Source organism: Corapipo altera, unplaced genomic scaffold (genome assembly GCF_003945725.1).
Source record: "Corapipo altera isolate COAL_440 unplaced genomic scaffold, ASM394572v1 0, whole genome shotgun sequence".
Taxonomy (NCBI): domain Eukaryota; kingdom Metazoa; phylum Chordata; class Aves; order Passeriformes; family Pipridae; genus Corapipo; species Corapipo altera.
This window is the reverse complement of record NW_020884872.1, coordinates 37,227,376-37,242,342: the sequence shown is the minus strand read 5'-3', so window position 1 is coordinate 37,242,342 and position 14,967 is coordinate 37,227,376. Positions and strand designations below refer to the sequence as shown.

The window sequence follows — 14,967 nt, the reverse complement described above, 5'->3', positions numbered from 1 at the left end:
TTATCTTCTGGTCTTACTTTTTTTTTCTCTCTCTACAAGACCAATCCCATGGGTAAAGTTCAGCACATACTTTCAGGCAGAAAGATCTCCTATGACAATAGCTACAACTATGCTACAGGGCCCAGAACATGCTGCTGTTGTTCATTTCATTGGTAGAATAAAATTGAAAGCAGTTTAGTCCTAGTTCCACAAAGGTATGTAAGTACCTGATACCCGCTTAATTTGCTTGAAATTAGGTACATAAGTGCCTTTTGGAGACTGAACCTAATACATGCTTTCTTCTAAGTATGTGTGATTTTCTGTGATTGCATTATGGGGAAAATAGAGTTTCAATATCTTGAGACATCAGAATGAGACATTTTGTGGTTGGCTTTGAATGTTGATATGTTAACCTAATGTAAGGACTCTTATCCATATGATTAGAAATTCAGAGGTTTATTTGATATCTCTATACTCTGAATATACACAATATAATCACAGACAGAGTAAACTAAATAAAACCCTTAATTGCCAATTTACTGGTAAGTCTTTATTACCATAAATTGATTAATGTTTATATTTTATTTGAAGTTTTGGCTCTTACTATTAAATTAGCTGTGGATGGTTTAAAGTTCTGATTAGCTCAATGAAAAATTATATTACTGTAGAAATGTTAGTCAGTCTTGGCTTAGAAATCTGGAAAGGGAAACATTTATATGATTTTGATATGTGACCTTAATAACTAAACAGATCACCAATGAACTGCTGAGATAAGCTAAACAGGATCAGGTAAATGTTTTAAGAACAGCATATTTTTTATTCAATTAGGTCTTCACATCTTGGAGACAATCAGTTGCTCAATTTTTGATTGTTTTAATTATTTCACAAGAGATACTGATTCTTACTGTTAAATAACTAAAGGTTCGGGTTTTTACTGATTCTGCTCAATCACATGGCTGCAGAGGAGACCAGTGTTATGACGATTAATGGCAATACGGTAAATAAATTGGTAATATAAGACATGTTTTAGAATAGGTACTGTGCAACACTAGTTTCTTTAAAATAATCTTCCTCCAGTTGCTATGATTGAAGATTTCATATACTTCTCAAAAAAGAAAAAGAGTGGGAGAGAAACCACATGGGTCTTTTTTCAGGCTGCCTTCCTCTCACTCTAATGCCTCCTATCTGCACACTGATCAGAATGGAAGATGGATTGATCTTGAGATGATTCTCTTTGTTCTCTATTTCTCCAATTTTAGCAACACCTAAGGCTCAACCAAACTTGGTACATACCATTATTTGGGGATATCAGTTACAGGATTGAGACATTTCTGTGTAAATGTAAACCTGTCACTGCTGCTTGGAAGTTGTTACTTTGAAGAGGTTCCTAATGTAGGCTTTAGAATTAACACAGAGAAAATCAGAATTAATCAAGGATTGTCCCTGTAATGTAAGATGCTGTGTATACAAAAAGACTGAGACTCAAAACTTGGGTAGATCACCCAAGAGATGTGAAGTTTTCTGTGGCTGTGGCATGTGGTAGCGTACAACTTCAATATTCTGTCGACCTGTTTGGAGTAACCCTCTACTCCTTTTTTAATTGTAATTGCAGTAGGCTGAATGTGGTTCTCCAGCTATCCTTTTCCTGTCTTTTGTTTCAACTTGCATATGTAGACATATACATGTCAGTCAAGAATGCATAAGGAGTTTCATCAGCATGAAACTTTTTCACTCCCAGGTAAACTGGGCAGTGAGGCACTGGAAATAACTTTTACCTTCTGGATGTGTGGTAAAAAGCATGTTTAATTTCAGGTGACTTTGGGAAAAAGACCAATAATTGCATTCCAATGTGCATTTGGCCCAAAACCAGGCATATTAATTAGTAAACAGAAAGCAGCCATGCTTCTCAACATAGACTTTTCTGCTTTCAGCAGTTGAAGAAAGGCACTGAAAGATCATGTCCTTTTTTTTTGACTTCATCTATTGGGCTATTTTGAAGGCATCATGTCCTAATTACTTAATTTGATAGATTAGGTGAACAGATGAATGTACTGATATTCATGAAGTCAATTTGGAAAACGGCTAAGTATGATACTTAGCAATCAACTATGGTTTAACTTGCTCACTTATGCTGACAAGAAGGGTATGATGGGAAGTAAAAACTGAGCAGACAAGACCTATTTGAATGTGATTATGAGTTTTCCAGGTCTTTTCTGGAAAAAGAGAGTCCCTTTTCACATATGTAAATATGAAGCAGTGGCAAACTGTTGGAATAACACTGGACTGGCCTAATGAGGTACAGAATCCAAGGACAAAGGTTTGAAGTGCTTGGGTGGACTTGGAGCTGATGATGCCATGTGATTACAGGCTCTGTGGTTCTCAGAACCCTAACCTTAAGCAAAATAGAATATTAGTGCTGCACCTGAGGTCCCCATCACCATGGGTGGCCCAGATTAGAAAAACGTTGAGGCAGTCATGTTGGCACCCTGCCATGATCCTTTTGGCATACCTTTTCTAGCACCAGTGTCCCTGGAGCTATAAGCTCTGTGGCTCTCTGAACCCTAACCCTGACCCTAATGTGACTGTGGTGCTGCAGTTGATTTCCTAATCTCCATGAGTGTCTCAGATTTGAAAGGTATGGAGGCAGCAGTATTGATGCCATGAAATAACACACTAAGCATGCGTTTTCTACCCCAGTGTCCCTGGGACTGTGGGCTTTCTGGCTGTTGGAACCATATCCCTAACCGTAAATAAGTCTGGACACTGTGTACAAGTTCCCTATCACCATGTGAGCTCCAGATTAGAAAGATGTGAGTGCAGCAATGCTGGTGTCCTTCCATGATCCCTTTTGCACACCTATTCCAGCTCCAGTGTCCCTGGGAGTAACAGGCTCTGTGACCCTCTTCATCGAATCCTGTGGCTGTGGTTGAGTTCTCTGTCTCTGTGGGTGTCGGTTAGGATGTGATGGTGTATGTGGATGCCCAACAGGCTTGTTCTAGTAGAAAACCTGATATATATTTTAGACATTAGTTTTCAAAGAACCAAATGGAGAAGTACATCAGTGTCCTTGACCCAATTTGTGTTTTCCTCCTCAAATAAACCCATAAAGTATATAAATGTAATTTCTGATCACATTCTACTAATACATTCAATGATGTGATTTTCCTCTCTTTCAAAAGAGTAATTATCTACAATGGTTAGCATTTTGAAACGTGACTCATTTAAACACATACAGATACTGTTCTGCATTATTGGAGCTCAGTGAATATTTTGGGAAGCACAAGGAATGCTTTTTGATATTCTTTCTTTCTGTAAATGCCAAATATACAGAATAATACCAGTGTCCATATTGGAAGACAGTCTTAAGCTCAATAAAATTTATTCTTCATAATATGACTTTCAATGTGTTAGGCAGAAAAAAATAAGGTGCAAAATATCCTTTTGTTCCGAGTTCACTGGATTATGATGAAGTGTAAAGCTCTATTTAATTATGAGTTACTCATGAGCTAAGCTACATAAATTGAACTGATTTAGATCAGGAAATGCTAGTGAGCTAGTGAACTGAAACAAAACAAAAAATAGTAAATTGCAGAAAACCACAAAACCCCACAAAAAATCAAACCACATAGATGTGGGCACCACGGTGGCTGAGTTGATCTTTTCTTCTGGCCAGAAAAACTCTATAATAATGTCTACACAAAGTTAGGGCTGGTCTTGGGGTCTTCCCATAGGACAGATCACAATGTGCAAGCACAGCTGTAGACATGCTATGAATGTATTAACTAAAAGTGTTAGATGCTGTAAATCTCTGTGTCCTGTAGGAAAGAAAATGCAAAGCACACCAAGGAAATACCAGGGGAATGAAAAGGGAAATGAAAATTCTGGAGAACTTGTAGTGGTTCATGAAATCAAACTTTTAGACTTTTAAACAAAGATAGAACCTGAGTCATCTGTATTGTTTTATGAATATTTAAAACTTATCACTTAGCAGTCACCATTTTTGCTTACAATATGATGAAAATTCATCTGCAATATTTGATAGTATTTTTCATATTGAAGATCTGGTCCACCTCTTTTTTTGCTGATAAAAATCAGAATTTCAAAAATTAATTAAAAAATCAATATTACATTCTAAAGCTGTCTTCTGAATTTTGTCTTAAATTTTCAAAGACTTTGTCATACATCTGATTTTGCAGCTATAAACTTATACTCACTTCCCTTCTTCTTCCCCTTTTTTGGGTTATCATTTATTTTAATATCTTTTTGGCAGAGGTTTAAAATTTCAATATTGTCACATTCAAGTATATTACACTTCATGGCTAAATAAAAATAAATTATATAGTAATTGTCTTTTTTTTACTCTGAATAATATTCCACAAAATGTATGTATACCTACATAATATTCTGTATCAATATTTTTTATTATTTTTAAAGTAATTGATCAATTACTAGCCATATAACACTGAAAGGATCAAACAGTTGAGGCTAGAAGAGGAAACTGCAAACAGAGCCTTGTGAAAAACACAACAAAAAATTATATCAAGTAAAACTAATTAATATGTACTTACTAAAACCCAGAGAAAGTACTGGAGATACAATAAAATAAATACCTGTAATAATTTTTACAATTTCTTATACCTGTAATAATTTTTACAATTTCTTATGCAATCCAGGTCATCTGAATGCATTTTGGGGAAAAAAATTACATATTATCCTGTTATATTAATAGTATGCAGACATACAAGTTTGTCTAACTAGTACATAGAATTGTAGAATAGTTTGGGTTGGAAAAGACCTTTAAAGTTCCTCTAGTCCAACTCCCCTGTAATGAGCAGGGACATCTTCAGCTAGATCAAGTTGCTCAGAGCCCTGTCCAACCTGACCTTGAGTGTTTCCAAGGACTGGGAATCCACCACCTCCCTGGGCAACCTGTTCCAGAGTTTTCACCTCCCTCACAGTAAAAAAACTTCCTCTTTATATCTAAATTGACCCTCTTCTAGTTTAAAGCCATTCCCCCTTGTCCTATTGCAACAGGTCCTGCTAAAAAGTGTGTCTCCGTCTTTCTTGAAGGCTTCTTTCTAATACTAGAAGGAATTTCTATAATGAATCTTCAATCACAATTATGAATAAAGGGTAATAATGATACTTTCTTATAGAACACTTTTAAGTACTGGAAGGCTGCTATAAGGTCTCCCTGAAGCCTTCTCTTCTCCAATCTGAACAACTCAACTCTAAGTGTGCCTTCATAGGAGAGATACTTCATTCTCCTGGTCATTATTGTAGCCTTCCACTGGACTCACGCAATAAGGGAGGTGGACATATTTCTTTGTTGATATAATTGTAGAGAGAAGAATTTTAGAATATTGTGTGTAGGGAGAGTGGATTTATACTGTAGATGGAGGATGCCATGTAGAATAAAAACAGTTACAGTGGTAGGCTTGTTTCAATCAATTTCTTGCATAGCTGTTTCTGGGTTGATACAGACAGATTTGATTTTAAGGCTCAGCTCAGGCTCAAAAGCTGTACTTTATGCTTTTTCTGGACGCTAAGTCCTTCTCGATTTAGAGAAAGAATGTGGAGGACTCTCCGCAGGCAGAATCTTAGCAAGGGTCTCAGACAGACACCATGTAGGAAGGAAATAAAGGAAATATAGTGTGGCTGTAGAGGACTAAGATTCATTAAAGAAAATAATTAAAGAAAATATTTTAATTTTTGTTAATTTAATAACAAGAAAAAGGAGAAGAGATATTTTTTCACTTCTGAGATAAAAACTGAAATATAGTTCAAAACCCAAGATACAAGAACCTGGGATCTTTACATCAGTGTTCCATGATGTCAGAAGTGCTTTTACTTTATGCTCTTATTAAATCCCACTACCCTACCTTTTCAGGGTAGGATTGACTCAGATGAGTGCGGTGGAGCATAAAATGCAGTGTAACCAGGATCTACAACTTATAGAGATAAGAGGAAGCATCTGGGATCACTAAGCTGACAACAGTTGCTCATTGCATCATTTTTTTTTTTCAGCTTTTGGCAACGGAATTTTTTTCAAAAGTGCATCTCATTTACTGACCAGAATGACCTGACAGGTGGTACATTCAGGTGGTCTCTTTTGGAAGACACAGGAAAGTACATTTATACATTTGTTTTCTTTATCTTATGATAATTTTTGGGAGGATATCTCAGAGGAATGTTTGGTCTAGCTTATGAGACACTGTAGTTTTTTGATCTCTCTTGAATCAGATTAGAGTAAAAGCAAACAAATGTGGGCAATTTCTCTTTAAGCCTATTCCAAGAATTTACCATTCCAATGGTTCACTTCCAGCATTATATAAACACTTTGATGGGTCGATTTCTTTTTAATTAAAGTTTAATTATCTTCCATTCAGTTGTTACAGATGAAAGTGCATATGCAGAGTTTTTAGGATGTTCAGATAAAAAGGTTTGAGGAGTGTGCCCACATAGACATTAAGGAGAAACACTCAAAGAGCTGGAAAGCAATCTGTAGAAGCAGAAAAATAGGCAGTAGTGGCCAGTTTGAGGATATAAGGAAAATCCTAAAGCTTGAGTAGAAAAGAAAGACAAAAATGAAGAGCAAATAGTCAATGTTTTGAGAGGAGTGCAAGCAGTGTAATTCCAATGCTATGTTACTGTGGACAGAGGTAAGATGCCCTCCAGGGAAAGAGAATATTTTTGAACTAGCAGAAGAAAATATTATCTTGGGTGTTATCTTAAAGTGAAGGATTTGAAAGCAGTACAAGAAAGCAGAGAAAGAGACTAAGAATACGACAATGATGAAGACATCCATACTTTTAGCTCCTTTATTTTTTGTTTTACTTATTTTTTTTGCAGTCTTGTTGAGGAATAGCTAATTAATTTGAATAAGGTGTGCATATCCAGCAGAAGAAACAGTAAAACTTTCTTTAAATAAGGACAATTTGTTATACTAAAAGAGATTACTGAGACCTTACTGTCTGGGAAACATAACTTCATGTCTTTGTAAATTATGATAATAAATATTAAAAGAAAGGAAACAAAATGTGCATGTTAAGCTAAACAGAAAGTAGGAAATTACACATAAAAAGCATTGGTGGGTTTTTTTCTGTAGTGTAAATACAATCAAGTTCAATAATAGTTTATGAATAGTGTGTTGACCAGGGGAATGTGGCATGAGTATTGTGGAGTAGTTATGATCAGTTTCCAAATTTTAAAATAAAGCGAAAGTTAAGTGAAATAAGTGACTTGTAGCAATTATGCCTGCTAGAAACTGCATTGTGATTAGCCAAGAGGAAAAAAATATCAGCTTCAACTCTTAATTGCAGAAAAGTTGAAAACTAGGTGTGTAGATCCAAAGTTTGCAAATAAAGTACTTCCAGTAATGATAGGAGAATTATAAAAAATAGGAATGGAAAAGTCTTAAGTATCATATTATTCAAAGTGGAACAGAAGTAGAGTAAAGCCAGGAAGTTATTTGGCCCAAATCAGCATAATGGACCTTCCTGGATAATATAGGTATCCTGGGAACATGACTGTCTACAAGGACTGATCAGTCCCGCTTCCTAACCCAGCAATTGGTTTGAGCACAGCATGGCACAACAAAGCTATGGCCCCCCCTATTCCAAAGCAAGCCTTTTGATGCAAATTTTTTGTTCTCTGATGCATACAGTAACACACAGAAAAATGGGTCATGAGGGAGGGTGGGTTGGCTTGCAAAGCCCCATGGTGTCTGGGACAGGAAACAGCCACTGTCTACAAACACGTCCTCTGCAAAAAGAACCAGGAAGGAAAATAACTGTATTAGATAGCAGACACTGTTGACATAGGAAAAAATTCATTTACTGACCGTGGAAAACTCACTCTGTGGACATTGTTAGCATTGGAGGACTTTGAGTTCTTTGAAGCACTGAGGAAGAAAGAACTACAACTAGCTTTTGCAGGATATTTTCTTACTATGGAGAGAGGGTTTAGTTATGTCCTCTAAACTATACCATTTTTCCCTAAAATTTCCTGAGTAAATCCTGTATTGAAATAACTTGTAATTTCATTTAATTTGCTTCTGTTCCTACTCCTAAAATCACATTCTCAGTTTCTACCTTTTCCATAATACTTTCTTTATAATCTGCTTTGGGAAGATACTGCTTTGTAACAAGGAGAAATTGTATACTGGGAGTCAGATTTGGACCTCAATGAAGAAGAATAAACATTGTTTATAGAAAAAAGAAATAGAAGGTCACTTCCATCAGGAATCACAGCACAGATCATTCAATACCTAAACACCTTGTAATATAGTTTTGAGAAAAATAGGATTTTGGGCACAAGAAAGGTCTAGAGAATGAAAGAGAAAGCTCAGAGATTTGACAACTGAATTTCAGCTATTCTATTTGCAGCTAATCTTTGGTAGAAGCTTAGATTAAGTCAAATGATGCCTTTCAAAAGAATATTTACTTTAGAGTTTCTCTCTAAATCGTAGTAAGAAACTGTTGTTATCCTGTTGATGCTATCATTTACCTGGTGTGCATGCAGAAATATTGCCCTGTTTGATTTCAGAAAATTTGGTCAGTGAAATAAAGCTGTGACAGTTGTCTAAACAAAGCAACTGTCAGGTCATATCATAAACTCTTTCTAAATAAAGAGCTGCACTGCTCCAAATTTGTTTTTCTTTAATGAACTCAAGCCTTCCCACTGTCATTATTCATTCTTTCTAAAACCACTGGAAAATGCAATACATTACTCAACTGTGACCTAACATGTCCTAAGGTGCATATTTTATTGATGTAAATAAATGAGATTCTAGTCTACCCAAATGCTGGTGTTTTGATTTAATAGAAACATTGTTTATCTTAAAAGTTGTCATTAGTGCAATGATTATTTTCCCTGAAGTCTTGGACAATAATCTCAGGACCACTGCTAGCAGCCTGCTTAGTATCTGCAGATTCACTGAGTAATTAAACTGCTGGATTATGGAGTATGGAGAGGAAATAGTTAAAATATTTGCTGCTTTCTGTGGTTTACTCCAATATATATTTTTCCTTACATTGAAAGATGGATATTTGAAAGTGCATTGGTTTCGTGCTTCCATAAATGAAAAACTGTTTTGATAAAATTACACTGCTAACTCCATTATTACTAAGTACGAAATTTATGTTAACCAGACACTGGGAATTTGCTATTATTCCAAACTAAACTAAAATAAAAATGCATAGATTGCAGTGCTCAGAGCTAGAAGAACTGTTGTGGATGCTTTCCTGTGCTTTTGATGTAAGCTGTCCCTCTGCTTTTCTTCCTGGATGTCAATCTTGGAAACCAATACACATCTAAATTCTATTTCCCCTCTTTCTGCCTTTAGGTGGTATTCAGTTTTATCAACAGGAATTCATTTCAAAAAGGTCAGTGACTTAATGAAATAGTTTTCAATGTTTATACCCATACATTCCTTTGAAAAATAGGTTTTTCTTAACTAGTATTCAACAGTACAAATTAACTGGAAATATTAAATGCCATAACATTGTATGAGAAAAAGAAATTAAAAATGTGCTGTTACTGCTCTGGGGAAAAAAAGCAAAAAAGCAAAAAAAGCAAAAAAACAGTGAATGTGCTGAATCACCTAAAAGGAAAAACCAAAACTATCTATGAGTCTTATCCAAGGAACCTAGGTGACTTCTAGTGATTGATCCTCCCTGAGGTTTGTTGGAAGCTTAAGAGGTGGGACAGATTTTGACAGAAGTCCCCTTTCTCTTTAAAAGATATATGCCACATACTTTTTAAGGCTTATAATTCTATAATACTTGAGTTAAATTAAAAAAAAAAGTCCATGACACCACCAGTTTTCTCCACGTCCATCTTGGAAAGAATTGCAGACAACACTAGGCTTCTAGCAAAGACATAAAGTAGGACATAAAAGGGAGTTGATTTCAGAAATTATTACCCATTCAAAAGTGGAAAGCTTACAGTCCATGGTTGTTTTGCTGGTTTTGGGGGTTTAGATAGGAAATAAACACATAGGCCATTCAAGCTGTCTCTCATTGAGAAAACAAATGAAATAAACAGAGCAAAAACTCTTTTTGCCCATTGTCTCTTGTCTTGTTACTACACATCACTGAAAAGAATCTGGCTCCATCCTCTCTGTCACTGTCTTTCAGTTATTTATGTACATTAATAAGGTCCCTCTGAGCCTTTTCTTCTCTGGGCTAAACAGTCCCAACTCTCTCCACCACCAGGCAAGACTGATTGGCAGGTAATTCCTTGGGTCCTTCTTCTTACTCTTCTTGAAAAGAGGAGTTTGCTTTCTTCCAGTCTTTGGGCACTTCTTCCTATTGTCGTGATCAATCAAAAGTTGTTGAGAATGGACTGGAAATTACATTTGTCAGCTCCTTCAGCAGTTGTGGGAGCATACATCAAGGCCTCTGTACTTATGTATGTCCAGTTTGCTTAAGTACTACCTGACCGAGAGTATATCTTCCTTGTTCCAGAGTATCCTTCTGGTCTCTGGGATTCATGATTTCTGAATGCTGGACTTGTTAGTACAGGCTGAAAGAAGGTATTCAATATTTCAGCCACATGTTCACACCCTTCTGTCCCATAATGGCCTGGCTAACTCAGGAGATATTCACACTCTTTGAATGAACTCAGGGAGAACCATTTACTCCACCAGCTGAGCCATGCAAATGACACAGCTGTTTATGTAAAGCAAAGGCTAACCTCTGGTCCCCTTTGTGTTCAGATGAAGTCAGCTTCTTTGCAACAGCTGTGGTCTGTCACACATGAAGTTATTCTCTGAGCTTCATAGGCACTTCAACTTTGACTACCTCTGCTGAGCCATGTTCCATTTTTGGAGTCTATCTCTCAGTCACAAAAGAAGGAAGCAGTTTCTATTCATTTGTAATAGAGAAAGAAATCTTTGCTAGATTACAGGCTTAAAAATTGTCAAATTACATACATTAAAAAAAAAAAAAAAGAAAAAAGTTGAAATTGTCAGTAAAGGCTCTGGTACTTTGAAACTTTATACTTCTAGAGTAAAAGCTCTTCCTTGAAAATTCCTTATTTCTCTAATGTGATTAAAGTACTAAGAATTAGTTACCACAGTAACAGAACAAGATAACAGACATTTCTGCTGACTTTACCTAAAATGTGAAATCATTGCTATCGCACAGCAGTTGCTGAGATACAAAACACACCTAATTTACAGGTGACATAAAATGCTTTCAACAAATTTATTACTCTGAAATTTATGGTAAAAGTCAGATATGGATTTCAAATGAGAGAAATGGATAGAAAACATACACAGATTAAAGGTAAAATACTTATTTAATTAAACCACCATCACAAACACACACACACACACAAAAGGGGAAAAAAGGCAACACAACCCTCAAAAAACTCCAGTGCCAAACCAACTAACAAAACAAAAACTACCCAGAAAAAATAAATTTAATTTGTACTCAAATTGAGAAAGGAGTTCCTATGAATGTAAAGTCTGATCACAACAGCAAGTAGGGAGATAACTAATCATGAAACTTGTGCCATTCTGTGGCATTCAATTGCATAAATTTAGTAAATCTCCTTAGATGGTCTTAATTATTTTGACCCTAGGTCAAGAAAGAGGAACTAGATAATTGGTCCTGTGCTCATTTGCAGCTTGATTAGTCTACTGACTAAAGCTGCCATACAGCTGTGCATCACCATACAGGCTGGGACTGCTACAATGGTAGAAGCTAAACCTGACAAAATAAACTTATCTCTTCCACTTCTATTATTGCTCAACCTAGAGTATTAGGCATAATCTGACCTCTGGAGATAATTAAGCAAGGAGATTTAAGTGTATCATATAGTTTCAGTAATTTTCCACATATTTTTTTTTTTACACCTGACCAGAATAATTACTATATTTCCCCATGGTATGGAAGCAGAGTCAAGTCTAAACTGATTTGGGTGTAGAAAAATTATCTTCCTGCAGAAGACTGAACACTGCTAGCTTTGACCTACTATCTGTTGCCAGCAATATTGTTATTCTTGTCACCCCATTTTGCATGGTTACATTTTTGTTTTCACTTGGTCATACAGCTAAGATTGTGGAACAAACATATTGTCACAAGTCTCACTTTTGACTTTGACACCACCAGCTTAAAAAGTGTTTCTTTTTAATCATGCTGTCTAAAACAATTGGGTTTTGGATGTCTAAATGGTAATTGAAACACATCAAGGTTGGATGCCAAGGCCACTAAAGGACTCAAAGTTATGGTTGATTAATCAAACTGTTCCCAAACAGGCTTAAAATTCCACTAGATTTCTCTTTTAATGTTGTAAACAATATAATTGATATAATATATTTGATTCTTCCTTATAAATTATAAAAACTATTTTGTATTTCTAAATAAATTCTACTTTACAATACATTTCTTACTCTAGGGCAAAATTTAAGACTTTTCCAGATCATGGGAGACAAAAGCTGATCATTAAAGATCAGGAAAAGGCTTATTAAATAGCAAAACCAATGCCTATTTTCTTAGATATAGCTAGCTCTTTCCAGTGTGAAAAGGAAATAAATTATTATTCTGCAGAAATATTTTTTCCTGCTTACCTAGTTCTCTTTCAATTCAGAACAAATACATGTTCTGATCTTAGAAAGATGTCTCATCAACTTTATGCACCTGTATGATTAACATCATTTGGACTCCTGTGTTCAGAGTAAAATAAATGCTAAAATATTTTGGGCTTCAGTTTAGTAAAAGATGTGAGAAAGTAGCATTCTCCTGGCTGCAGTGAAATGGGAGAGTTTTGAAAAATAAATAAGTTGATGAAAAAATGCATAGCTAGCTGCAGATCAATTGTATGATTTAAGTTTTCAAAAATTAAAATTTAAAAAATATATAAATTCAGTTAATCCCTGCTTTAGAGGGATTATAACACACTTATTTCTAACTTCCTTAGACTAGCAAAGACATATGTCTCACAGACAATCATATTACATACATTCAAATTATAAAAAGGACATTCAGAAATATATTTCTAGTGTAACTTTTCCTCTTGTTGCTTTTCATGTAAGAATCATGTTTGTTCTTACCTTGAGAGCATTTATGCATTGGTAAAGCAGGGTTGTATAGTAATTATCACCTTAGTAACACCAGGAAATTTTGCAACTTCCAGCTGTTAGTACAGGACAGCAAAAATTTCCCCAGGGTTTTACATCATATGTCACAGTCTGATGCAGATGTCTCAGATATTTGAATATCTCAGATGGAACTAACTGCCTCTGTTTAGGCTCTTGAAATCCCTTCTGACAAATCACAACAGATGAAACCTTAGCTGCAATGTGTGAGTTCAGGATTCACTGTATAACTAAATATCCATAAACAATTAGAGTATGAAACCTCAAATGGGAAGAAAGGTGTCCAATTCTTCACAGAGGAAAAAGACTTTTAAAAATAAGAAATAGGACAACAGATGAGAATTTGGACCAGGTGATAGGAAAGAATAAAAGATTCTGGGGCAGGAGTCAAAAATCATCTACTGGTTATTAATATTGTTAGATATGGAATTCAACACAAGTGTACCTATTTCTTCTCCAAATGTTATAATTAGGAATAAATTAGCAAGATCTTTGGCAGGGAAGACAAAAAACTTGGCAGAGAAAAAGATTAAAATGGCAACTAAAGATCTCTCAATTTCTTTCTTCTATTTTCCAAAACTACTATTTTAATTTTGAGGATTTTTTTGGGGAGGTTCTTTATTACTTTTTTTTTTAATTTTCTAACAGGATTTGTCTGATATTGCTAAGTTCCATTCTTTTTCTATATGTCTATTGAGATAGTAGTTCATATTTTATATCATAAATCTGGGCTGTAAGAGTTATTTCACAAAAGATGCTAGTATTTTCTGAGTTTCAGCCATGTGTTTTGTACACATTTCCTGCCCAGAGGAGTCTAGAGACTGGCTGGGCTCAGACAAAACAATTCGAAGATCAAAGTAAAAGACCTGATTGCAGCAGAAGCCTGGGGGTCTGGAAGAATTTGTCAGCATCAGTAATGCAAATGTCCAGGGGTTGATTTGAAGACAAGGAAGAAAAGGTTTATAAAGATGTAGATGTAGTTTACTCGTCAAGAAAAAAAAAGCAAAGGATAGAAAAAACATTTTAAAGTGTGCCAGCCCTACTGATTATTTTACATTTGTGACAAACACATTTATTCCCAACAGTCTTCCATCAGCTGAGCTGTTTAACTCCATGATTGTTGAATGTTTCACCATTACATTTTCCATCATGTGGAAAAGCACTTCTTTATTCTTCAGTTCTTCTTTGAAATCTCTTAAAAATGTTTATAGAAACCTTGACCACCTGTAGATAGAGGTGTGATAATGATTAATGTAGTGCTCAAACCATGGCCTCTGTACTGCCTATAACATTCTTGCTACAATTGTGTGGTCTGCACATCTGGTTTCAGTAGCTATAGGTTGACTCTACCTCTATAAGGCAACAATTTTTCATCTTTCTTTAAAAAGAAAAAAAAGTAAGTTCATTAATTCATGACATGGCTTATCAGGTTTTCTATACAACAAAAACCCAGTGATAATAATCAAAACAGACTAAAAGCAAAATATTTTGGGCGTGGACTTTTGCCCAGAAGAGGAAGTAATAGGTAGTATTAAAATAAAACTTATAATATCAGGAAACCAAAAGAGTAAAGTTGACTATTTTACTGGTTTGGGAAGGGAAGGCAAGGGAAGGGAAGGGGAAAAGAAAAGAAAAAAGAAAAAAAGGAAAGGGAAAGGGAAAGGGAAAGGGAAAGGGAAAGGGAAAGGGAAAGGGAAAAGAAAAAAGGAAAGGAAAGGAAAGGAAAGGAAAGGAAAGGAAAGGAAAGGAAAGGAAAGGAAAGGAAAGGAAAGGAAAGGAAAGGAAAGGAAAGGAAAGGAAAGGAAAGGAAAAAGAAAAGGAAAGGAAAAAGAAAACAAAAAAGAAAAAGAAAAGAAAAGAAAAGAAAAGAAAAGAAAAGAAAA

General features: G+C 35.3%; 1 long non-coding RNA gene across 1 annotated transcript in view; it reads left to right on the top strand.

The window, feature by feature from the left end:
• Positions 1-83: 83 nt before the first annotated feature.
• LOC113947524 overlaps positions 84-14,967 on the top strand; it is a 93,935-nt gene continuing 79,051 nt past the window's right edge. Inside the window, exon 1 of the long non-coding RNA XR_003527773.1 lies at positions 84-194. This is a non-coding gene — a long non-coding RNA (uncharacterized LOC113947524). The remainder of the gene's footprint in view (positions 195-14,967) is intronic.